The sequence below is a fragment of the Corvus hawaiiensis genome, chromosome 2, assembly GCF_020740725.1.
Source record: "Corvus hawaiiensis isolate bCorHaw1 chromosome 2, bCorHaw1.pri.cur, whole genome shotgun sequence".
In the NCBI taxonomy this organism is placed as follows: domain Eukaryota; kingdom Metazoa; phylum Chordata; class Aves; order Passeriformes; family Corvidae; genus Corvus; species Corvus hawaiiensis.
Genome location: NC_063214.1, coordinates 23,530,547 through 23,556,296, shown reverse-complemented (window position 1 = coordinate 23,556,296; position 25,750 = coordinate 23,530,547). Strand labels below are relative to the sequence as shown.

The window sequence follows — 25,750 nt, the reverse complement described above, 5'->3', positions numbered from 1 at the left end:
ATAAACGGGGCCTGGGGATAGTGATCCCACTTGGCTTTTTTCTGAATCCTCCAGTCATGGCTGGGAGGGATGAATTAACCCCACTCCTGCTAAGCTGCCTTGCTGACCCTTCCAGGCAGGAGATGGGTGTGTTGCTGCTGGCATTGCTGCTGGTGTCCCTGCCAGCCACAGGCACAAGGAAGGGAGATGTCCCTGGGGTTGGGTTCCCATGCTGCCACCTCGCTGTGTGAGGTTCTGCTGGTGCTGACTGCACCCTGTGGGGCTGAGCTCTCCGTGTTGTCTCTGAAGAGTGGGGAAGCTCCACATGAAATCCTGCTCTGATCCTGGCACAGCTGTGCAGGGTCCTCTTCTCCCTCTATTTTGTGCTACCTGCAGGTGCTGTGGCTCCTGCATGGCCCATCTCTCCCTTCATCCCTCCCCTGTGTCACTAGCATAGAGGTGTTTTGTGATAAGATGGTGGTAACATGGCCCAACAGTCTTATCAGGTAGAAGTGTGTAATTCTCATGGCGTGTCTTTGCTGCAGTTGTCCCAAGGAGTGACATCTGTCTTTGCTCTGAGTGAGCTGGCTGGCAGATCCAAACTGCCATCCTAAAACACTTCTCATCTGCAGTCTTCTGGAGCAAGAGCAAGGCATATTGCTGTTGACTCCCCAAAATGCGGTATGTTTGTGCATCTGCTGTTGAGTTTCCTGATCTCTGACTGTGCAGAAAGAGCAGGAGCTGCAGTTGCTCTGCCAGAGCCTCTGGATGTCCCAAAATCCCAGATGTATGCACCCTGCCTGCCCAGTCCCTTGGACTGAGATGTCCAGGCTGACCAGAACTATTGCTGATGCTTTCTCACAGCTGAGATCTCCCAGGCAGAAATATGACTCTTTGTGTTCTGTATTCCCAAATATTTTAGTGTTTGTTTGTTTGGTTTTTTTTTCCCCAAGGTAGGTTACTATTCTAAACATAATGGGTTTAGGTGCTTCGTCATCTGTTTTTCTGACCTATCTGTATTTCCACAGGTCCCGATAATGAAATGCTGATGGCAGCAGCTCTGTGCATTGACAAGAAAAAGAAAGGTGTTTAGGAGCCTAGAAGATGACATACAAAGACAGGTAATCCTCAGTACCCCAAATAACAAAGTTTTAATTTAGGAAGGTGTTTAATGAAGACAGCCTGAAGGGCAAAGTCCTGGAGGAAGAGGTCTGTTTTGTCTGCATTTTCACAGATGACTGGACAAATGACTAGAGAAAGTATTAACAGTGCCAATTGCATATTGATTGATTGATTCTCTGTGAATCCTTTTTTAAAAATAAATAAATAAACAAACAAATAATGTAAATAAATAATAAATATAACAGCTGTTAGATGGGCCACGCTGTCCTTCTCTGAGCTGGCTTCCAGGAGAGTGGACAGGATGACCCAAGAGGGAGTTTCTATTTCTGTGCTTTTAATGGCTGTGTCAATGTTTGAGCTGAACTGAAGAAATCCATCCTGGAAACAAAACTAAAGAGTCCTTGGCTTTTTGTCAGCCAACACTCTGGCTGTGTGCTTGTCTGTTCCCAGGACTTTCCTGAATTTAAGGTTTTCAGGGCCAGGCTGTGCGAGGGGAGGTGTGCCAGCAGCCTGGTGGTGAGGACCCGATGAGGGGACAGAGACCTGCCCACCCAACACATGGGGCAAGACACAGCTGTCTAGCAGTGGCCAGGGAGCCCTTGACTTCCACAGCACCAGTGAGTCACACTGCTGAGAGCAACGAGACAGTGTGGGCAGATGTCCTGCTTCTGCAAACTGCGTGGCTGAGGTTTTAGAAAAGTGAATGGTCTGTATGTGACAAAGAGTACCGGAAAACGCTTGCGCACAATGTCTTGCTTCAATTTATATTGGAGCTTTTTAGTATCGGGCAAGCATGAGCACTTTGTAGCACCAAACCTAGGATTAGAGTGGATTTAGCTGTCCTGTGTTAGGGCTTATGCTTCTGCACATATACTGTTTAACACTAATTTTCATGCTGGCTGACTCACAGCTCCTAAGCAATCAGTATGTTGTAGGCTTGTTATTGTTTCCAGTGTTCCTTTACCCGTGCCTAGGATGTCCAACCAGTAGTACGGGAGCACATCTGGACTTTCAGTATGATGCCTCTTGGAGCAGTTTTCTTGCATTTGGCCAGTTCTTATGGGCTAGAAAAACAAATTCTATAATGATTCAGGCCTCAGTGTTTGGCAGGGTTTTTTTTACAATGAGGGTGGTGAGACATTGGAACAGGTTGCCCTGAGAAGTGGTGGATGCCCCACCCCTGGAAACATTCAAGGGCTCTGAACAGCCTGGTCCAGTGGAAGGTGTCCCTGCTTATTGCAGGGGGGTTGGATGAGATGACAAGGTGTCTTCCAACCCAAATTCTTCTGTGATTGTATAAACACTTTCTCATTCATGTCTATATTTAGCTCTGAGCTTTATCAGTGCAGTGTGAATCCCACAATGCTACCATGACCCAGTATTTCTAACACCAACACACACACACACACACACACACACACATATATACAAATTAGCAGTTGAGCTTCTAAAACTGATCTGAACATACATGTTTTTACAAACTCAGGTTTCACTTGCCTTTGGTTTTGATTCTTAAAAGATACCTGCTTTGAAGCACTTCTGCGCTCAGGGAACTTAATTTTGTTTTAATGAGAGTCCAGATCCTCTTAATTGCATGATACTTGGCACTGCTAAGAATAACAGTAACAATCATAAGACCTTTGATATTTGCCAGAGGTGTACCAGAACCTGTGGGTAATTTTTTATGTGTGTTATTCTCCAGCCCAGTTTTCAGGTGTGGCTGGCTATTACTGCTTTCCAGTTAGTGGACCTGAACTTTAGTAATGTGTAACTTTGTTTTCTACATCTGATATGACACATGGTACCTGGAAGTTCTGTTTATTTTTTAAGGATAACATGAAAAACTGCTTTGTCATAGCTGACTGCCTCAGTATTTATCATCATGGTGCTAAGCCCCACCAGTTCATTTAATGCACGTGAGCACGTGTGTTTGTGGGTACGCATCACTGCTAGCAGATTTCTCCTTCCCAACCCACGCTAATTACTCCATTCATTAGTTCAAAGTCTGAGAGATGGGGAAAGGCAGAAATGATATTTAATCATGGACTGGAAAGCTTGTGCTGTTTGAATTATAATAGCATGTGTCAAGAAATGGGCTAATTTTTGGTCATACTCCATTGGAGCTGGATTCAGCGCCTGCTGGAGTTAACGGGCTTGGCTTTGTTGACTCCAGCAACACAGGATACAGCTTGTGGAGGCTGACCCACCTCCAGCTCAGACAAAATTGGCCCCATCTTTAATGCCATGAGATTTTTCTGCAGGGCTGAGTATTTCCAGGCTCTCTTTCCCATTATTCCAGTGTAATTCCCCTTTGCTGGTAAGTCACCGGTACTTCTTTAAAGGAAGTAGGGTGAATGATGCCAAGTGGTCCATCTGGGCTTCATTGGGAGGGAGAGGCAGCAGTAGGGCTGAGGAAATTGGGAGAGACTGTGGATAGTTACATCAATGTGCTGTAAAAGGGAGAATCACCTGTGAAGTAGAGTTAAGTGGGCTCAGAGGTGCCTCTGGGCTATAAAAGGCCTGGAAATGTACTATCATGTTTTTATTTTCCTGTCTAGAGGGGTGGAACAGAGACAGGAAGATTTGATGGGACCTGCCCTCTATGGCTGTGGCTAAGAGAGTGCTTGTATGTTAATTTTCTTATTGGCTAAGAGAGCACATGGTGACAAAAACCTAACCCAAAAGGTGTGATTATTCCTACTTTCTGCATGTGTTCTCCAGTAAGCAAGTACCTTTTCTTGTGCTGATGCTGTGCAAAATTTTAGTGAGGTTTTATTTATTTTTTCCGTGATTTTTGTGAATCATTTGACTCAGCTTCATCTTTAATGCCCTTGTTTTTTTCTAATCCATCCATGACAAGGTAAATGAATTTATGCCAGTGTGGCTTCTAAAGGAATATTTAATTAATTCAAGCTACCTCTGTTGTTTGCCTGTACCCATTGAACTGGTAGTAGCTATGGACAGACATAATGGCCCTCCCTGAGCAATTATGGTTTTATTTCCTTCTGACAAAAACAGCCCAGTTTAATAAGTGTTTAAAGCCTGGGCTTTGGTTTTGTTACAAAAGAGGGGTGCTTTTAATACACCTTAGTTAGCACTTGGTAGGAGCCTAGGGAAGACAAAGCATGTGATTCTGGATAGCGAGCTGAGCTCATCAGCCTGTTAACTTATGGACAAGAGCATGAATGGGACTGACCCTCAAAACCACTTTGATTTCACAGATTTGTTAGGTCCACAGATCTGCAAACAAATCTTTCAGGTCTAGACACCAAATACAGTGTGTGTATAGCATAAATGCAGGTGTGAAATAAGTTTTTTGTGTGCTGCTTGGCTGCAGTCACAAGGAAATTCTGTCCCTCTAAATGGGAACAGAAGGGAATTGAAGCAAAAGTGAATTTGGCTTTCTGTTTCTTATCAAAGGCATGTAGTAGCCCTGGCATGCGGGACTTGCTGTACATAGCTTAAGAGAACACTTGTTTTAGTGCCTGCTTACAAAGGTGGCTGTTCCTTCCTGTTTCCCAAGTGCTCTTCCTCCCTTCTCCAGTGTAATCTCTCCTGCTGCTGTTTGCTTGCCTAAGGCTTTCATTATCCTAGGAGTATGATCTCAGCCTGAAATCCAAACCAAGATGTAAACACAAAAGCAAGTGGCAGAACTGTTGGTTTGGGGTTGTTTTGTTTTTTCTTTCCCTTAGCCTGTGCTGTCTGTTTCTGGAGAAGTCACCCTCGTGTTTAGCATCTTGTTTAAATTGCTGAGGTGTTCCCATGTCTTTGAAGGGTTACCCTGCACTTGCTTGTGGCATGCTGTTCCTAATGACCTCCATTTATTGCTGACACATACTTGGCTCGTTTTATCTGTCTGTGATCTGGAGATGGGGGCAGGAGGAAGAATTGTGCGCTCTTAGCCTGAGATGGCGGGTAGCAGTGCAGAGCCCCCACACGACCTGACAGGGTGAGATAATGCTGTGAAAGAGGGAAAGAGGATGTTTACCAATTACAGTTCTCCTGTTAAAACCATTCCAGCGAATAACACCACTGTGTTGGAAGAGTGTGGATCCACATGGATGTTGCTAGCCAGCCGTGGGGACAGGGTGCCTTGTGCCAGCACTGGAAGGGAGGTTGTTCCCCCTGTGCCAGGCTCCTGATAGTGCTGTCAGCATGAGCATGGCGTCTGGGAGCCCCCTGAGCCCCTTTTGTTCCTATTCTCCCTCCCTCCTTACCTCTTCATGGAGCCCAGCCTGGGAGCTGGTTGCACCACCCCTGACCGATACTCGAGTCACCGTGGTGCGTATGGGAGCTGTTTGGCAGCGAGGGCAAGCCTGGGGCACTGAAATGCTTCTTGTTGCAACGCCTCCTGTGTGCTGCGCTGGTTCCAGTTCTTGCACTCCTCCCCTCCTCACTGACAAACACTACAGGAATGCGCCAAGCCAAAGTCGTTGGGTTTCTGTTTGAATTTTCACTTTTTTTTTTGACTCCTTGAATAAAAGAAGCTAAAGAGATGCATGACTTTCTGGGCTCCTAAATAAGACAGTGCTGTTCTGCTGGTGTGTCTTCAAAAATTAGCCATGGAATTTTAGGTCTTCCTATTAGTCCAGTTAGAGAGAGCTCCCTTCTCAGAGAGCAGGTACTCAGCTCCCCTGTGTCCTGCAAAGATACATTAAGAAGAGCAGCAAAAGCATTAGCTGTTCCCAAAAGCTTGGCCTATGAATTTAAAATATGCTGTCCAAGAGGATATGAAGGTCTGAAAGACAACTATATTGTGGCTTCTAACGCAGTCTTCTAGGCAGCACAGAAATGCAAACAACTTATGTTATGATGCTCTCTTGAAAAAACAAGTACAATTCACATGCTGCGCTCATGTTTCTGGTGAGATCTTCCATAATTATTTCAATGTTAGCCTGATTAGCTACTAAGCTTTCAGAGTGGAGACATGAATTGCTACTGTATGTTTTCTTTCTGCCTTACAACTGGCTGAACAGCGATTTAAAGTCAAGTGAAGGCTGGGAGTTCAAACTCTGAAAGACCTTTTCGCACCTGGGAGTGTTTTCAGCCATCCCATCTAACTCACATACTTCTATAACCTGGCATAATGTTTTCTTGCCTCAGTCAACACCATCATTGAAGTAATTATATTAAATTAGTCATGATCCAGTAACTTACAGCAGGTTTTGTTCCCAAATGGGATGCTTTGTCAGCACAGAACATTGTATGTTTTAGATTGCAGGGTTGGAGTCCACTCACTCACTTTATTTTTAATTTTTAAACATAAATAGCACAGGTTGGGATGTTTTCTAAAATGAACAAAAATAGAGAAAGCAAATATGATTATTTTCAGGGTTCCAGCTCAAGGGGGAAAAGGTCAAAGACCTGCAATGGATTGAAGTTATTAATTAACAAATACTTACTGGATTCTTCCTAATTTATGACTTCATGTATTGTAACTCTTTCGGTAAAACATCATAAACATGCCCATTGAGTAATTGTACAGTATGAACTGACAAAAAAAGTTTGGAACAGAGCAGCTACAAATTAGTAGAGCCCTTTTTTTTGGCTGGAGCTGGTCAGAATTTACTCAGCAAAACACTTTGTTGAAAGAACAACTTCTTGGTTGTTTTAATAAAATAGAGGAATCCCCTCAGTGGTGGAGGGGAGTCAGCTCTGCCAGGGTGTGCTCCCCATGCCTGGAGCAGGGCATGGCTGCAGTGCTGGGGGCTGAAGGGCAGCCCCACAATCAGGCCAGAAATCAGCTGCATCCTTATTAGGGACGCTCCATGTGGCTCCCTCCAGGTGAGTGTGACTGTACTCCAGGTGTGGGTGAGGGCTGTGGTGCCATAGCTATGCTGAACCAACTAAGACACACCCTGGAGGGCCAAGGAATTGCTGGGCAAGGTGGGGGCCCTCATGGGAGACCCTCAAGAGGCTTGTGATGACAGACATTTTTCTGTGCTTTTATTTAAACAGTGCTGTGCAGTTTGAACAGAATATTAAAGGTGAAAATGACTGGGAGATTATCTGCTTCCCCACTAGCCTGTATATTTTGATGTTTAACTGCCCTTTATAACCAGAACATCATGAAAGTTTGTGTCCCTTCTAGCAGGAGGGGGAATGGAGAGGGAGAGAGGCAAGTCTGAAGAGTGAGTGTGGAGTTGGGAAGGTGAAGACCAAAGACCTGGATGAGATATTTTCCCTCCCTGTCAGCTGGAGAACTTTTTGTGTATGGAGGAACCCACAGTCCATCTTACTTTGATTTAGCCCTATTCCAATAATATATGCAATTTCAGTGTGAGAGGCTGAAACATGCCTGGAAATCAGTGTTAATTAGCGGCCATTTTACTTGTGGGAGGTTTGGTCTCAGACAGAATCCTCAAGGGATCAGGATCCTGCAGGGGGTGGATCTCCCTATCTGCCTGATTGCTTCTCTGCCTCCCATCATCATGGCTATTTGCAGTCACTAATAACCTCATAACTTGCCTGTAAGGCATTGTCTTTGTTTTATGGATTAGAAGCTGAAGTGCAGCACAGACAAATGACTTGCCCAAGGTCACGCAGGAAATCTCTGTGTGAGCCAAGCACTTCAAAACCAGTATTTCTGAATCATGGCTTTAACATCTCTGTACCAGCTTTGGCTTGGTTAAGTCTGCATCCCTGCACAGAAGGAAAGAGAGGAAAAAGCTCAAAAAAGCGCAAAAGACACCAACCCCCATGTTCACATTCTTTAGTGATAAACACTGCCTCTAAGTCAAGCTTTTCTCTTATGCTCCGACCCTTCATATTTCCCCAGATGTCAGTTACTCTAAAGAGCTTTCCCAGTGTGTTTACTTGGTCAATGAGTGGACCCTTCAGGGTCACAAAGCCTTCTTGCCTGCTGCATCTTGGATTTGTCTTTGTTTTCTTTTCCTTTTGGTGGTGTTGTTGGAGGGCAGGCAAGGGAGGGACCTCCGAGGCAGCCAGCCAAGGGTGTGAGCAGTGCCAGGTTAAGTAATGGCTTTGCTGACATGGATTCCCGTAACTGCTGCCTATTCCTGCCCTGCCAGGAACAGCCCATCAGGCGTCAAGTTTTGAAAGTCTAATCAGTCCAGACCAGTAATCTGTTGACCTATACAGGGCTGCAGGAGGAACCCTACACATATGTGTGTGTTTTCTGAGGGAACTTATTAATTAAATGTAATAATATTTAATTATCTTGGTAATAGGTGGCTGGGAGCTACAGGAGTCTGATGAAGCACATGTGAGAAGCTAGGGAGGTGTGATTAGGGTGCAGGATGGAGGGCACAGGCTGACCTCTGGGGGGATGCAAGGGAGCTGCTCCCAGGAGTGCCTGACCCCAGGGGCAGGATGCTGGTGATCCCTGCTAAGTGCTGCCTCACTCAGCTCATATCTGCTCAGTAAAGGGTATGATTCCCTCTCACTTTTTTTGTCTACCTCCTCTTTTGTTCATTCCAGATCTTTTGGAGATGGTCTGCAGAGATGGAGCTACAGGCATTTTGAAATGCCCAAAAAAATCCTCTGTGTTGGTTGGAGATTTAAAGCCATGTGAACAGGCTGGATATGCCACTTTATGATGTCCACAGGATTGGAAACTTTATCTTATTTTTGGTAATTGCTTAAAATGGGATGCTATCCTAAATTTGCTTCATTTAGCAGTCTAGCTCTTTGACTGACTGATAAAGCAAACCCTGATATCTCACCTCTGCATTTTTTTTCCTGCCCACTTGAGTTCATGAACTTATCCATGCCTCCTCCTTGTCACAATGTCAGAGAAGCAGCTCAAAGCCTAATGCTCTGAAGGTGACAAAGGAACAGCTTGATGGACATACTGAAGTTTAGATATATTTTGAAGTCCTCTACCAAAAAAAGACATCAGGTTCTGAATGCCAAAGTATCATCATGGAAAGATTTTGGACAAAACTAAGTCTGTTCATAGACTTGTTTTTGAATTATCATATCTGTTGTGATTTGTAGTGGTCTGTATCTGTGATAGAGTTGCAAATGATTCCCCTGACTGGCATTCTTTCACAGGCTTTAGCACTGAGCAAGTCTGTGCATTTTTCGTGTTATTCCTTGGTTTTAGGAAATTTGGGCTTTCAGCATTTTGGCCATTAAATATGGCCACTTCCATAGGGGTGATGTGAAGAGCAGGTGAACTCTTTGTGAAGTGCTCTTGACTCAAATTTTGCTGGGGCATGGGCCTTTGCACAGAATCTGAAGTGGGGCTGGAAGAAACTGGGAGACAGAGGTGGAGGTGCTCAGTGAGACCCAGAGCTCCTTCCTCTGCTGGGGCAGACCTGAACTGCTGTGTCACTGGGGAAGAGAAGGGTTAATCTGGGCCTTTTGTGTTGACACAAAGGAGCTTTGCATTGCTTAACTGCCATATTTGAGGCAATACTTCACCTTGTGGGGAATGTCTCTGAGATGACACCATGATTTTAAACATCTGTTTTGCCTTTGTGGGCTGCATGAGCAGGGATGTTGTCCATTCCCCCTTGGTGTGAAAGGGTGTGCAAGCTTGCCAGAATCCAGCCTTCCACAGACACCAAACAGTTGCTGTACAGCACTTGTAGAGAGTATCACAAATCTTAGTTTTTGCAGGCTGATGTCAACCAACTCATACCCATAAAACCAGCGAGAATAAATTGTTGTTCTTTAGAATTTTCACTTAATCAATTTAAAAAACCCTTAAATATCTGCCGTAATTAAGATTTTGATATTTCTCAGAATAGATAATGTGAGGGCTAAATACTTGTGACAATAAGAATAAGTTGTACTCTAAACACCAGCTGAAATTTGCTTTCGATGTAGTTTTTAGAAGGAGCTCCACTCACTGGTAAGGAAATTTCTAGGCTGTTATTTGTGATGACTCAGTCCTGAACTAAAAAAAATATCAATTGGAGCAACTACTCCAGAAGAAAATGTCACTACCCTACTGGGAAATTCTGTGTTCAGTGCAGAATGACTTGTTTCATTACTTACTAAAATCAAAAATATTTAATGGTTTACTAATCTCATGCATAGAAGCTAGTGTATGTATTGGTTTAGAAAAAGTGTATTTATGGATATGAAGGGAATAAGACTGGGAGGTCTTTGAAAGAATTTGCTGTTTGCCTCACTACACACGTGGCTGATATGGCTGACGCACACAGCACGCTTTGGTTTCACTATGACATAGAAGAAAATTCTATCTTTGACCAAGAAGTGACCAACATCAGTTTTGTTGGTTTTTTTTTCCTGACCAAGTCAGCACTTCTGCTTCCTCCTTTGCTCTCCACAAGGAGCAAATGTCATAGAATCATAGAATGGTTTGGGTTGGAAGGAGCCTCAAAGATCATCTCATTCCAACCCCCTCTGCCATAGGCAGGGACACCTTCTACTGCACTAGCTTGCTCAAAACCCTGTCCAGCCTGGTCCTGAACGCTTCCAGGGTTGGGGCATCCATAATTTTCTGGGCAACCAGTTCCAGTGCCTCGGCATCCTCACAGTAAAGAATTTCTTTCTAACATCTAATCTGAAACTCCATCTTTCAATTTAAAATTTTTACTCTCCCTCCTATCACTACACTACCTGATAAGGAGTCCTTTCCCATCTTCTCTCCAGGCCGCCTTTGGGTACCAGAAAGTTGCTGTAAGGCCTCCCTGGAACATTCTCTTCCCTAAAAACGAAACTACCCCAACTCTCTCATACAGGAGATGTTCCAGCCCTTGCATCATCTCTGTGACCCTCCTCCAGACCTGTCTCATGCTGGGGACCCCAGAGCTGGATGCAGCTCTGCAGGAGGGGTCTGAGGAGAGTGGATTAGAGGGGCAGAACCACCTGCTTCAACCTCTTGGCCACACTTTTGATGAAGCCCAGGATGTGATTGACTTTCTAGGCTGCAAGGCCGCATTGGCAGGTCATGCCTGGTTTTACACCCACCTAGTGCAGTGCAGCTGCCTGCTGGCTGTGTGCTGGTGGGGCTCTGGGGGGTTTGCTGTTCCAACAGGCACCAACTACCTCCTTAACGAAAAGCTCACCAGTGACGGTCTGGAGACATCCAAATTAAATATTGTAGGCCTATCTCTGACCATAACCTTCAGAAAGAGGTTATGGTTCATGAATTGTTGTGTCATACATCTAATGCAGGACAAAGCCTGCCTAGTTACAGGCATGATGGGGCCGTGTGTGCAGAGATGCCTTGGCTGGCTTTGCAGGAGTGGGTGCTGGCCCTGGAGGCACTGTTGTTTTAGCAAGGCACTGCTGGGGTGCTGGTTCTACACTCTGGATGGCTTTCAGATCCCAGCCAGGCATGAGCCATGTGGATGTCTGGGGCTCTCTTGGCTCAGGGGTCTCCTTTGGCTGCTCCTAACCAGGCAGAGACAGGGCTGTGTCTAGAAACAAGAAAAGCTTTGCACCCACATAAAATGGTTACATTGTCATCCTTGTTACATCACCTGGACAGCTCCACTGCCGCTGGCTATGAGCAAAGTCCCTCTGGCTGCCTCAGTCTGAGACTGGCCAGTTTACCTGGGCTGGTGGGTAGGAGGGTGTGTGAGCAAGTGGTGTGCCTATATGATGCTACGGTAGTGTGGTCCCAGGGTATCTTGTTCTTTCTGGGGGCTCCTGGGCCAGCAACTCTGGCTACGTGGTCATACCAGTAATCACAGTCACAAAAATGGTGGAGGAATAAATTATAGAAACAAATTCTATCTGAGCTTGAAATAACTGGGTCATGCTTCAGAGTATCCAAGTCACAGTTTGAATCTGATTTGATTTACTGCCAGTCACAAGAATTGATTCTGGCAGGAATAATCAATATTGCCTCTTAATTCTCTTGAACAGTGTCAACACATTCATGTCTAAGAGACACATTCCCTGTGTTAATGCATGACAGTCGAAATGCTTCAGTGCTGGGTGAGCATACTGAGGGACCTAAATACACAAATCTGTGTGCTAGCTCAACCATGATGAGAATATTATCTGATTTTAGGTCTGGAGTGAAAACACACCCTTCTCAGTGGCAGATGAACTTGTCAGTCCAGGTAGCTCTGGGCAGAACAGATGCGCTGTGTGTGTGCTTGTGTTACCTAGCACACGGTAGGGGGAGAAACTGTGCCACTACCTTGTGGCCTGGGTACATCTGGGAGAGATGGAACCCCTTTAAATATGGAGCCTCATGTAACTGTACTGTTTAAACCTGCCTTATCCATGTGTTGTGTGCAAGTTGGTCATAAGGAGCTCACTTGAATGTCAGGACTGGAAACTCTTCTGGGCAACTATCTCCAGCAGTGCCAGGGTGAGCACACCTGAACAGCTGCACTAGTTTGTTTGGACCCCATCCTCTCTCCAGGAGTGGCCATGTAAACGGGCACTGGGGCAGAAGGCAGAGCTAGGCAGGTGTGCATGTTACTGCTCCCCTCGTGATGGGGTGTTCACAGTAACTTCCTGAAAGTCACCCAAGAATTTCTGTCACGCACGTGTTCAGGGTTTTTACAATATTATGTGATCATGTGGTTTTACAGTCTTCTCTGCCTGCATGGGGAACTCCCCATGAGTCAAGGTTTAAAGCAGCAGGTAACCTCTATGAACAGTGCAATGTTTCGCACTTCCCTTCTCCCTCACTTAGTGTCCCCAGCCCTCAGAGCCAGGTTGGCAGTGACAGGAGACTCAGCTCCTGGCTCTGATGCAGGATGGCCATGGGCTGTGTAAGTGGTTCAGTCAAGCCCACTGCTGCAGATGATGCAGTGCCTTCAGGTGGGCTTTGGGACAGATAAAGAGAAAACCTCTGCTCTCAGATGTTGCTGCTGCTCCACAGCATAGATCTGGGACCTCGCTGTGCTAAGTGATGCACAAACAAATGTCCCAGCTCATGGCACACTGTAAGCTAAAAGAATTCTGCCATGAACTCAGGCTGGAGTCCAAACAGACATCTGTACATTCTCTGGCTTTACTAGCAAAGATTTGCCAAGTCACTTATGGAAGTGAAACAGTTTCCAGAGACTCTGCAAACCTGCTTTGGCAGATATTTTAGTAGGCATCTTTGCCAGGAAACTGAAGCAATAGCATGATATGGCAAAGGACACTCAACTCCCTTTCAGGGTCAACATAGTGTGAACAAATAGCCAGCTGACACAGAGCTGTATGAAAAGGTACACATCAAATAAATGCTTGTGTGTAACGGATGAGAGATACTTGTCATAACCTTAAGAATATAACAATATGTAGCTATCTGGACCAGAATAATTGTTAGAAAAACACTTCAACTACATTCTGAGTATTCTCCATTTCAGTGCTGCTGAGAGACGTATTGTAGCCAAGATATGAATATTTTAAATGATTTAGCTTTACAGATAAGAGAAAGATCTCCGTTGTAAAATGATATTCTTGTTATTTCCCCTGTCTCTTCTTGAAGTAAGAGTGAACCCCTTTGTACTGAAGATCAGCATTTTGTCAGCTTATACAAGTTTACATAGCATTCAGTGAAGACTGGAAATTCTGCAGTTAGCTCTTTTTTTAAAGGAATAGATTGGTAAATTAAAAGAACAACAGAGGTGCAGAGCTATATCTCCTTCAACAACTGATATTAGTAAGTGGGGACAAAAAAATCACTTGAAATTTCTCGCACTACTTAATATGCTTTTCTGGGATTTTTAGAATAACCAAATATGCATCTTGTAAGGTATAACTGAATTCAGTTCATGCAAAGAATGTCAGTATTACAATTTTTTTATTTTGTGACTTTCAAATTTGCTGTCTTTCTGACAGAAGCATATAACTTTTCACATTAAGATCGGCTCTCTGCTCTCTTCATTGTCTGAATAAAAGGCAGAAGCTGACACTTGTGTATTATGATCTTTATACTGATGCACCTTTTGATGCAAACCCATTTTCTTTCCCTACTTAACTGGCAGCTTCCTTTATGTGGTACTGGGTGCTAGACAATGAACCTCAAGTGATTGTAATACTCTCCAGACGCTTCAATTATGTCACTTTATCAGATTCCTGATGTGGAACAGGATCATCCAGTCTGCTTGAGCAGCCATCCTCCTCCCTTTCACAACATTTAAAAATTTTTCTTAAAAGGTGAAGTTGTTTCAAGTGCTCCGAATGTTGAACCAAGGATGTCTGGGTAAATCAAATAGCAGAGATGCCTTATTTATCATGAAGTGAATAAAACTGTGATGGATTCTTGTATCATGAACAAACTGGTCATTTTCCCATCACCCTGGAAGTGCCCCGGTTTCACAGCATGTACCTCTTGGGGCAGAAGGAATTCAGCATGTGAAAGCTGAATGTCAGTTGTGTTTCTACCTTTTAAAAAAATGTTTGTGGAAGAGCTGTTGGGCGTCCTCTGATACGAAGGAATGATGAGCAGTGGCCAAGAAACATGAAGGTCCTTTGGCTTTATTGCCTGTCTAGGGCATAATTGTATACTGGAGCTCTCCAGGAGATGTGGGATCTGCCTTCAGGGCAGATGCCATTCATCTATTGGAAAGTACACCTGCCTGTTGTTGCAGAACTGCAGAAATTAGGCATGCTAGCTTGTTTTTTTGAGAAATGGTGGGGCTGCAGGGAAAGGATGCAGCTTTCCAAAACCCTGTGTAAAGTTGAGATCAATGGGTAGTCTGACACTGCGGCACCCAGAACCTCCAAGGATTGTGGTTCAGTCCCAGATGCAAGCTGTCACCTGTGAGGTGGTGGGCAGGACATGGGCATCTCTCTTGTTCTCATTAGTCTGCCTGAAAGAGCAGGAGCAGCTGTGCTGTTATGTCTCACTCCTCCTGGCGGGATATGTAGGGAAAGGTCCTGATAATGAGCAGTACCCAGGCTTGGCCATCTCCTGCCTCATGTCGCTTAATCCAGCTCTTCCACCTCATCAAATGCTCAGCTTGTGGAGTAGACTCTGCACAAAGAGCTCTACCTGAATTCATGTTGATCGTCTTCTAATATGGGTTTATCCCACTTTGTAGAAAGAATAGATGTTTTTAATTGAAGGAATAGAACATAATGTGGTGGTTGCATTTTCAAAGGTATGGCAAGTATTGTGGCACTAGGAAAAAGAGTGTTGGAAGTGGTAGTAACACTGAATGAGATTCAGCTGGGTTAAAGCTCTGGCTTTTCCACCAAAGCAGATGCCTTTTGCCCTCACATGGTGGGCTAACAGGCTGGGAGTGTTGGAGGCTGCTGTTGGCCAACTCTCTTTTGCACCTTCCTCCTTGAAATAACCAGTTTTTTTAAGGCACTGGGGGGACATAATGAGGAAACAAACCAGGTAAATATATCTTTACTCATCCTTCTGCTGCTGTGAAGGGAATTTGAATGCACTTTTGAAATCTGCATTGACACAATTCCCCTGAGTCTGAGGTAATAGGGATCAACTTCTGTTGTGCCAGGATGTGAGTCTTGAGATCAGCATGGCTGTGAGCCATTGGAAATATTTTACTTGATATGAGGAGAGATGAATACCAGAGTTGTATGGCAGGTTGAGCTGAATAAAGGCTCCAGTTAATCTCTGCTGAAGATTTTCAAAGGGAAGCTTTTATCCTTGTGCAAAATATCTGTACCTGATATGTCTGACCTTGGGTGTTGTGTATTTCTCCTTTAAAACATGTGAGATTTGAAATGCTGCTGATCTGCTTTGCTAGGTTTTTTTTCCTGAGAAGAGTAGGTGGGTGTGTGTGTACTTCTGCTCTGTTTCAGTGCACCACCGTGGGAAGTGAAGGCAAGCAAAGCAAGACCCTATTGAGGGGTGAAAGAGGGGAGACAAGTGTGGGTTTGCCTGGAGTTCAAATTACAGCTTCAGACCCTAGAGTGACTTTATTTGGGTAGGTCAAGGTGTGCAACTGGCCTGCCAATCAATGCATCTCAAATGCATTAAAAAATGTAAGATAGAAGTCTTCGAACTAGAAATTGTTATAGAAGTGTGGACATGTACACAGAGAAATAAAAAGCTTTGGGGGAAAAGTGTGTATCTGCTGGATATCACTGTAAAAACCAGAAGAGCTTAGTGTCTTTCATTTCTATTAAAAATAACAGAAAAAGACCTCTGTTTAACAGTGTCACAATGCCTTCAGAATTCTTTAGGTTATGGTCTCAGAGCAGAGGGACCTAATTACTGAAAGATTTAGCTCTGCTAGAAGCAGAGAGTGTGGCTCAGCCAGTGGGCTACTGGAGACCTTACCACTCTCTAAAACTACCTGAGACTGTAGTGAGGTGGAGGTTGGCCTCTTCTACCAAGTAACAAATGAAAGAATGAAAGAGAATGGCCTAAATTTGCACCAGGGAATGTTTAGATTGGATATTAGGAAACATTTCATGATGAAGAGGATTGTAGTCCACTTGAACAGGCTTCCCAGGGAAGTTGTTGAGTCACCATTCCTGGAGGTATTTAAAAGATGTGTAGATGTGGCACTTAGGGGTATGGTTTAGTGGTGGACTTGGCACTGCTGGGATAATGGCTGGACTTGATGATGTTTAGCAGTCTTTTCCAACCTAAATGATTCTATGATTCTAGTTTTATGCTCTTTCTGAATGTTTTCAACATTTAAGGAAAAATTGTGGAAGTGTGTGTACATCTCAAAGCTGAAAGCAAGATCTCATGGAAAGGAGCAAGAATATACCTTGGATGTTCTTGCAAGACAATTTTGAACTGAGAAACAGTGGTGGGCAGGAGAACTCTGTTTTGGAGCAAAAAAACCATCCTTATTCTCTTCTTTCCTGCAATCCAGATCAAAATTTGTAATGACCTGAATGTTCACTAAGACTTATGCTAAAAGCAAATCCAAGCAGTGAGGTGGCAATGCATCATTCCGTGGGATTTCCTTGTATGTAACAGCAGAAAGTCTGATGCTTGGTATGTAAAGCAGAAAGGAGAAACAAGCTGTGGAGGGGGTGAGAATCATGAGATGGCTAAGCATAGATTTGCTGAAACTCGGTAATACTGGAAGAATATAAAGCGAGGGGCTTCATGCTCTTCATGGGGTGATGCAAGCAGGCTGTAAAAAGTCTTGATGAAAATTCTTGATGAAAAGGTTGCAGCAAAATGAGAAATGAAAGGGTGGATGTGTGCACACTAAAGAAAACGTAAAAAATGTGGTTAGAATGAAAAAGAAACTAATCCATATATTTGGGAATGGAATTTTCTCCTGTTTCCCAGACAATGCTGGCATCATGTGGCCACTTTATTTAGCTTGCCTTGTACTAAAATATTTCTGAAAAATCTTTGCTCTTTGTCAGTATCTTTCTGATTGGGATTCCAATTAAAAAAAAAAACCAAACAACCTCATGAACACTCAATTCAATGCTCATGGTGTAACTCTTGGGGATGTCCTGTGCAGGGCTAAGAGTTGGGCTCAATGATCCCCCAACTCAGAATATCCTGTGACTCTGTCACTACTAAACTCAGCTGCTTGCCTTGCCTGGATGTCCTGCGACACTCTCTCCATTTTCTAGAAGACACAAGGACTCTTAAATTGGTCATTTGGGGTCTTTTACTTTCTGACCATTGATCAAGTTTTTACAGTGATCAGTCAGCCTCTTCTAACACACAGAACATATTTTTAGCTGTGCTTGGCTTTTGAATCTAAATGAGAAGAAGAAATTGCCAAGTGCATGGCAGGCTGTGGTGGGAGTGTTTTCCCACTGCAGGGATGTTTGTAAGGAGGGGGAGCAGTGTTAGAGGACAGTAGGTTTGCAAGGAGGGAAGGAAACTGAAGCAGCAATTCTTCCTAAACAGGAAGAATGTGGGGTGCAAGAGGAGAGGTGAAGCTCATTTTGGAAAGACCAGGAGGAGGGCAGATGTTGCAGGGGCCAGGACATACCCACACATGGAAAAAAGGAGTGAGAACAAGGAGGAAAGAGAGCTGCAGTGATGCTTTTCATGTGTTCTCTGTAAAGGAGCAGTATCCTGTTTAAAGATCTTACAGGAGCCTTCTGTGACTGCTGGGCTATGGAGAAGAAAACTGTGCATATAATCCTGAGTTGAGCTGATTACTTTAATAAATCAGGCTATATGGGAGTGTTTTTACAGCAATTCTACTGGTATTTTTGAAGAATGGAAATCTGAGTAGAGACAGCATTTAATACTGCCTGAAGTAGAATTCTCTTACACAGACCAGATTCAAAGAACTTTGCAGAAATGCTCCTGAAGCTCAGGTAAATAATGCTTGGGTAGAGTAGCTTTAATCAATGATACTTACAGATGATTAACATGCATCTCAGCCTGGCAGGAACAGAATCTGATCGGAGGATTTCCTCTTTGAAAGTTCTGTACATCCAGATAAAATGGACAACTTGGCAAAAAACATGAACAGGCATAAAAGTATTTCTCCCAACCAAGTTTCAGATTGTATAAGAGATGATGCAGCAATATTGCATTTATTATAAGACAGAGCACACGTATAATTGCACACAAGTAATATGTACAGGGGAGTGGTGCATGCTTGTATACGTTTCTGTATTTATAAACACTTGTGTATATCTATATATGCACAGACACATTCCTTTTTGTGAAGCTTTTTTTAAAAAACCTCATACAGGTAAAAAAGAAATGAAAGTATAAATGTAAAATGAATTATAGAGTTGTTAAAGCTGATAAAACCAAAGAAGTCTCAGTCGCAAATAAGTGTCAGGTGTCTGGATGCCTGATAGCAGCAAGTGGAAAGTCAGTTACTAGGAAACACGTGCCTCATTCTAAAGTATGCAGTACTTGCTCTATAAATGCAGGCATTTGTTTAAATAAATATTGACTATAATTATGGCTCTGTCTTTATGGCTTTTATGAACTTTTTACTATGTGTTTAGGTGACAGGAAATCTTTAATCTGACTTGGTTGAGTTTTAATGTTCAATCCTGTTCAGATTGGTTGCTCTTTGTTAAAATATCTAGCTTGGATTCTGTCAAAACTAGCAGGGAGTAGGATACAAAATTCCATAATCCATGATAATAGAGTTACTTGGGCATCTGCCTTACATAGTGTAAAATAGATAGTTAAATGTTTTTGCATCTAGGTGAAAATTCAAAGCAGATCTCTAAATTCCTTCTCCTTTATCACTTAGAATATAAGTGCAGTTTCCTGGGAAAGTTTTCTCTATCTAGAGTAGGTCCAGGAGAATCAGAATAATTGAACTTAGTACTGCAAATCCATGAATGCAGGCTCTTTGCCTTTCTATGGTAGATTCTTTTCTGCAGCTTCTATCCAAAAGGGAAGATATTTTTACTTTTTTGGCTATACATGGCTAAATACAAAAGTAACAAATGCACATACCTACTCTATGTGAGGCTTGCTTGACCATTTGTTCATAAAGACTGCTTTTTCAGCTCCTGTTCTTAGATGTGTTGATAAAAAGGCAGTTAAGGTACTGTGTGTGCTGTTTTATATGCTCTGTCAGTGCCGTTTAAGCAGGAGACTGCATTGTTAAAAGTTGTTGGGCTGGATGCACAATGAACTCACCAGTATGTAGAGGTTTTACTGTTGGGAGTATGACTTGCTGGAAGCTATTAAATAAATTTTTCTGAGTGTTTTGAAGGCATATAAATGGCTGAAAAAGGAAAATGAGCAAGTAAATGTGGCTGGGGAGGATAGAACAGGTTCTTCTGCTTTAATGTGGCGCTAGGGAAAAGGTGAGCTTTTTGGTAGATTATGCTTTCTTTAATTGTAGCTCGGCCTTCTCAGTTCTCCTGGTTTGAAGAATAAGAAATTAATTCCTTAATGTTTTAGAGGCTTTTGCCTAGATCTGTGGGTGAAGGGTGGGATGTGTCATTAACAATGACCTTAATAATTTTGGGCCACTGTATTGCTGACATCTGTGTAGCTTTACCAGAGCCATAGAGAACAACCACTGGCATGTGGAAGTGAAGTGCATCTTTACAAGGCAAAGAGGCTTACACCTCTTTTTGCCACAGAAAGAAACTTTGGTTGTGAAAGAAAAATAATGAGCTGGTTGAGGGTTTTTTCTAAACTGTTACTTCCCCATTTCAGTCTGGTTTCTCAGTGGAGTCAGAGCAAGTAACAGCTAAAGATACCATTAAACTTGCTAGCAAGGCATACTTATGTTCTTCAGAATATTTTCTATGAGTATGCCTTGCAGGAAGGACTGGGATATCGCATGCAATATAAAAGGATGTGCCAGAAAAAACAGCATTAACATGTTTGTTGTAGCTGGTTTCAAATCTAAATCTATTTTCAGGGAAAGAAGAAAACATGCTAAATATTTTTTTTTTTTCTTTTCAGGGTGAGGAGGGAGGAGACCTTCTTAGCTAATTCAGATCACGGATTCCTACCTCTTTTGTTAAAGTTTTAAGGCCTTTGAGGGTGTGACTCCAAATATCTTTGGTGACAGGACCTCACATAGGGAAGTTTCAGCCCTAATTTGTGAATGAGAAACATCACAAGAAATAGAGTACAGATTGAGCAATCAGCTCAAATGCCCCATGGAAAATTTGACTGAACTGGAAATGATGTCAGATTGCCCCACAAACTAAACTACTCTTTCCTTAAACTTCTAGAGAGGTCATCACCCTGGTAATGGTAGGAGAGTGAAGTTGCTCTTGCAAAAAAAAACCAAAAACCAAACAAAAAGCCCCCAACAACAACAACAACAACAACAAAACTCTAAACCCAAAGAAATCAGGATTTGTAAGACTGCATTGCTGCAGGAATTGTGGGTTTTACCTTTTGGGGAAGAGTGGATAAAGTGTTAGAAATTCAAGATCAAAGCTTTCTTTAAAGATAACTTTGTGGCTACTAAATTCAGGCTGAATGCCCCTACTTTCCTGGGTTGTACCAGTTGCTACCCAGTTCGAGGACAGACAGGGAGGAAGCTAGTGCTTAGTTAAATGTCAGGAGAATATAACAGCCCTGATTCAATATATGTGAGAATCAGCAGGAGGGAGGATTGCACTTGACTCAGGTTGGCACTATGCTGCAGAACGCTGCCTGCTCAGAAGGAGACAATGTATAGTGAGATACTCCCTCAGCTTTGGAATGTGGGTAGGAAAGGAGTATCAAGGGAATTGTGTGACCTTAACCAGTCATTTATAGAGGCTCTAGGTTTTAGATCTCATGTGTTAGATAGAGACTGGCAGGGACACGATGCCTGTGCATTTGTTGCACTGTTCCAGAGCAGAAGAGCAAGCAGGTGTTAGGGCTTGGGCCAGGTACTTTTTGGTAGCCCTGCTGGTTACCTGGCTACCAGTGAGGCCTTGCACAGCCTCAACAGGTGGATCTGGTCTGTGGGACTGGAGGCTGATGGAAAAGCTTGCAGGGCTGCTCTGTAAAATGCAAAATATGTACCAACCTGAGGGAAAGAGTGTGGGAACTATGCCTCAGTGGTAAGGCTTGAGAGTAAGCGAAAACAGGCAATACCATAAAGGGTAGCAGGTGTCTTATGGATCCTGGCTGTGGACTGACTCAGTGCTCTTGGAAAGTAATTGGAAGCAGAGTTTAGTATAAAAGAAACCCACCCTGGTTGTCTGTTAGAGGCACACAGGATTTTGTCTGCTTAATGCATCTTTTCCTTTTTTCTTTTCTTTTCTTTTCTTTTCTTTTCTTTTCTTTTCTTTTCTTTTCTTTTCTTTTCTTTTCTTTTCTTTTCTTTTCTTTTCTTTTCTTTTCTTTTCTTTTCTTTTCTTTTCTTTTCTTTTCTTTTCTTTTCTTTTCTTTTCTTTTCTTTTCTTTTCTTTTCTTTTCTTTTCTTTTCTTTTCTTTTCTTTTCTTTTCTTTTCTTTTCCCGGCCTTAGCTGTGTTTCTATCTCATTCCCACCTTACAATATATTTAATATATTTAAAATTTCTTTTGTGTCCTTGCCATGGCATGTGCTCTTTTGAGCAAGTCACTGTGAGTTTTGTAGGCACTGTTGCTTGTTCTCCACACAATTGCTCTGCTGCAGTGTGGTTTGTGAAACTAAATTTGAGTTTGCTGATGATATTCCCTTTCCCAAATATATATCATAAGATATATCAAAGCTGTCATGGGATTTTTAAACTTACGAGGTGGAGTGGATAATTGAACATGTGAGACGTGGAACTCTTTTAACATCCCTGAAAGAAATCTGGGTATTTTTCCTCTCTAACATTTTTCCTTGGTATGCTTGAGCTGTCTGTAATTTATAATCAACTCAACCCTTTCAGTGTTTTTAATGAGAAAAATACCCCTAATCTATAGCAATAGCTTCAATATAGTGTATCTTACCCAGGTAATAAAAACATTCTACAGTATTTTAATTGGGTATTGTGGAATACTCTTGGGTATTTTTTTAAATGAACATAAAGGTTGAATGCTGGAAGATACTCCATGAAAACAAATTGTATTATTAATCAAACCAAAACACAGAATTCTTCTCGTAGTGATTTGAAAATGCCCAAGACAGTCTTTAATTGAAATGCTACAGAAAATAACAGAATGAGAAACTGTGTACTTGGTGTTTAATTAACTTTACAATGTATGTTCAGAAGCTTGTTAGATGGATCAAAATGCAACTATAGGATGTAAGGGTGTTGGCGACATAAGTCCATGATGTGTTGTCCAATAATAAATTTCAACTTAGATTAATAAGCACCTTCTTAATTAAACAGTCTTACCTTGTTGCCTGCTGAAATGGCTGATGCTAAGTGCCATTTCCAGTCATTGTCTGCCATTAACTTCAGCACTTGCTCGTCCTTACGAGCGTTATCTGTCACACAAAGAAACCAGGTTTTAACAATGATTTTTCTCTCAGCACCTGTCATGTAGCTGATTTTTTTCTTGGATTCTCTTATCTAAATCCAGGCTATGTTTTAGCCTTCTGTGACTGCGAAAAGGATGCAGGAGATTTAAAGAAAGACCTCCCTGGAGGTAGGCACCAGAATGGCCTTGTCCACTTTGTGGTTTTGCTCTGGGTCCTTTTCAAAAAAGCTAAAGGAGGACATCTGGAGTTCATGAAAAGGTCCAGCTCGTGGACTTGCAGCAGTGATGGATAGTGGATGACTGGGGAGGAATACAAGGACAGGAAAACCTATGATGATGCATTCCGGTTATGCTCTGTCTGAATCACATTGCCATGACTTTGTTCTAGCTGTGGATCTCCATGCTACCAAAAGCTTCTTCCATAACTGGTCAGAGCTTGGGCCCTCAGGGCTTTCTCACCTATGCCCACTGTCCTCTTGGGTTAGCAGATGTGCTCTTCCATTCTACCATCACAGCAGCTCCAACTCTGCAGAGGCCCAGGTCTGCCCTGACACTGCTGTTTTGGTCATGTCCTCACCACTTTAGCACCGGCTCGTGAAGCTCCTGGCTGTCTAGTGTGGTAGGGCCACAGGCTAAATCAACTATGAGTAATTTCTCTGCACCTCACAAAAGACTCTTCCCTCTTTTTTAACTTTACAGCAGGTTGTGTGGAATGGATTGTAGTACAGTAGTACACCTCTCTTGTTACCCAGGTAATATAGAATGAGCACGGCCTGGCTTAGAAGGGACCTGAAAGTTCATCTCATTCCAACCCCCCAGCCATGGGCAGGGACACCTTCCACTAGACTTTTTTGCTCAAACCCTCATCCAACCTGCCATTGAATTTTCCAGGGATGGGGTGATGCCTCAGGTTTTAACTTTTCTATTTTTCAAATCCTGTACTGCCTAGTGTGTAACTCTGAAGTTCCTTGTGGCCTGTTAGCTGCTGTTCTCTCATGCTGGTTAGATATAACAAACCTCTCTAGGTTTGCTCTTCAAGAACACCAGGCCCCAAAATGTGTAAACTAAAGCCTTGGGGGGGGGGGGCAAACTTGGGGTAATTACATAATGAACTGAGGGTATAATTGGAGAATCAACCCTGATGTACAAATGAACCAAACTTATAAAAGTGTGAAGAACCTGTGACCCAGGGTCCATCTTGGGCGTAGCCTTTTGCCCAGGGTGTACCTTTGAAGGCCCTTCAAATAAATACCTACTTTTAGTCTCTTATTCTTGTCTAGTCTCTGTTCTCAGGTGGCCACCTCAAGGCATCAGGGGCGGTCTACAACCTCTCTGAGTAACCTGTTCCATTGCCTCTCCACCCTCACAGTAAATAATTTCTTCCTCATATCTAATCTAAATCTACTGTGTTTCAGTTTAAAGCCATTGTCCTATTACTACATGCCCTTGTAGAAAGTCCCTCTCCAGGTGTCTTGTGGGTCCCCTCAGGTACTGAAAGGCTACAGTAAGGTCACCTCAGAGCATGTGCTGCTTCAGCATAGGACAAGGGGTAACAGTTTTAAACAAAGGAGGGTTGATTTAGAACAGATGTAAGGAAGAAGTTTTTAAAGTGAGGGTTGTAAAACACTGGAACAGATTGCTCAGAGAAGTGGTAGATGCCTCATTCCTGGAAACATCAAAGGTCAGGTTGGACAGGGCTCTGAGCACCCTGATCTAGTTGAAAAAGTTCCTGCTTACTTCAGGTGGATTGGATTAGACAGCCTGTAAAGGTCCTTTTCAACTCAAACTATTCTATGATACCCCCCAAAAAGCAAGGGAAGATGGTGAGCAATAATCTTGCTCCTGTTCAAGTACCATTTGGTATCTGAAGGAGATGTTGAGGACCACTTCCCTGCTGCTTCATCCTAGCAGCCCTCCTCTCTAAAAGGAGTGTCCTACAGGACTCACCTACGGGACTCAGGTCAGGGCTGTCCCAGAATCCCTGCTACAGGCAGTGGGCTGCCGTGGGGGATGACAGGATACCTGTGGGGTTTGCTGGGCTAGGGGAAGTGAAGTGCCCTCAGGATCTAGGGTAGGCTACGACGTGGAGTGGGATGATAACAGGGAGGGCAAGCAAAGGTTTTCCTCTTGCTCAGATCTCAGCCACCTGACCCAGGTGCATATCAATGTTATCTTGCAATATCCAGAACTGCCTCTGCTTTGTATCTTCTACAAGTTATTAAGCCCTGCTTTTAATGGGAAAGGTCTTGTCTCTGTTGGTGCAAAGGTACCAGGCGAGCTGAGTGTGGCCTCTAGTGGTCTGTTAATATCAGATACTGAGCGTCAGGGCATTCTGGGCTGCTCATGTACTGGGCCATTGGTGCTTCGTGTTAATTAAGATCTGCAAATCTGTGAAAGACAAAAAAAAACGACCACCAGAGAGCTGGGATAAGGAGACTGCTTGCTATCAAGCACCTGTTCAGGTGAGCTGAAACAGCACTGTGGGCATCAGTACTGCACTAAAAGAGCTGCCACTATAATCCATGTGCAAACTTTAACTGGCACCGCAACCGGATCTCACTGCCAAAGCATCGGTACTTCTGTTAAATACACAGGAGAAGCTTTCAGTAACCTAAAAGCTGTAGGTCACTGTAATGGATGAGAATGTTTAGACAAGGACAAAGTAAATATTAGGTCCCAGTATTTGTAATTTATTAATGTTTACTTCTCTAATTTGCAAAGCTCTGTTGTAGGATCTTTGGCCCACTGTATATCAGATATGTTTTCCTGTAAGCTGTGCAGTAGTGTCTTAGCAGCAGACATCTGGATTAAGTGTCAGAGGATGTAGTTTCAACATCTCCAGCCCATCTCACTTGGTGTATAGCAGGTTCTACTGTCCTCCACAAGAGAACTGCAGAAGCAAAACTGCTCACTCTGAGTGTATTAGAAATGGAAGCAAGCTCTAGCTCAACAAGATCCATTCCCTAAAGGACAGATTTAAATGATAAGCAATAACTATGCTACCAAACAGCTTATTT

The 25,750-nt window shown here is 43.2% G+C and overlaps 1 protein-coding gene across 2 annotated transcripts in view; it reads left to right on the top strand.

Moving 5' to 3' along the window:
- Positions 1 to 1,022: 1,022 nt before the first annotated feature.
- ZPLD1 (zona pellucida like domain containing 1) overlaps positions 1,023 to 25,750 on the top strand; it is a 105,146-nt gene continuing 80,418 nt past the window's right edge. Inside the window, exon 1 of one of the 2 annotated variants that reach the window (XM_048295800.1) lies at positions 1,023 to 1,100. The gene's annotated coding sequence lies outside the window, so the exon portion shown is untranslated. Of the gene's footprint in view, positions 1,101 to 17,789; positions 18,223 to 25,750 lie in introns of those variants that run through there. The other variant, XM_048295801.1, reaches the window with a different exon arrangement.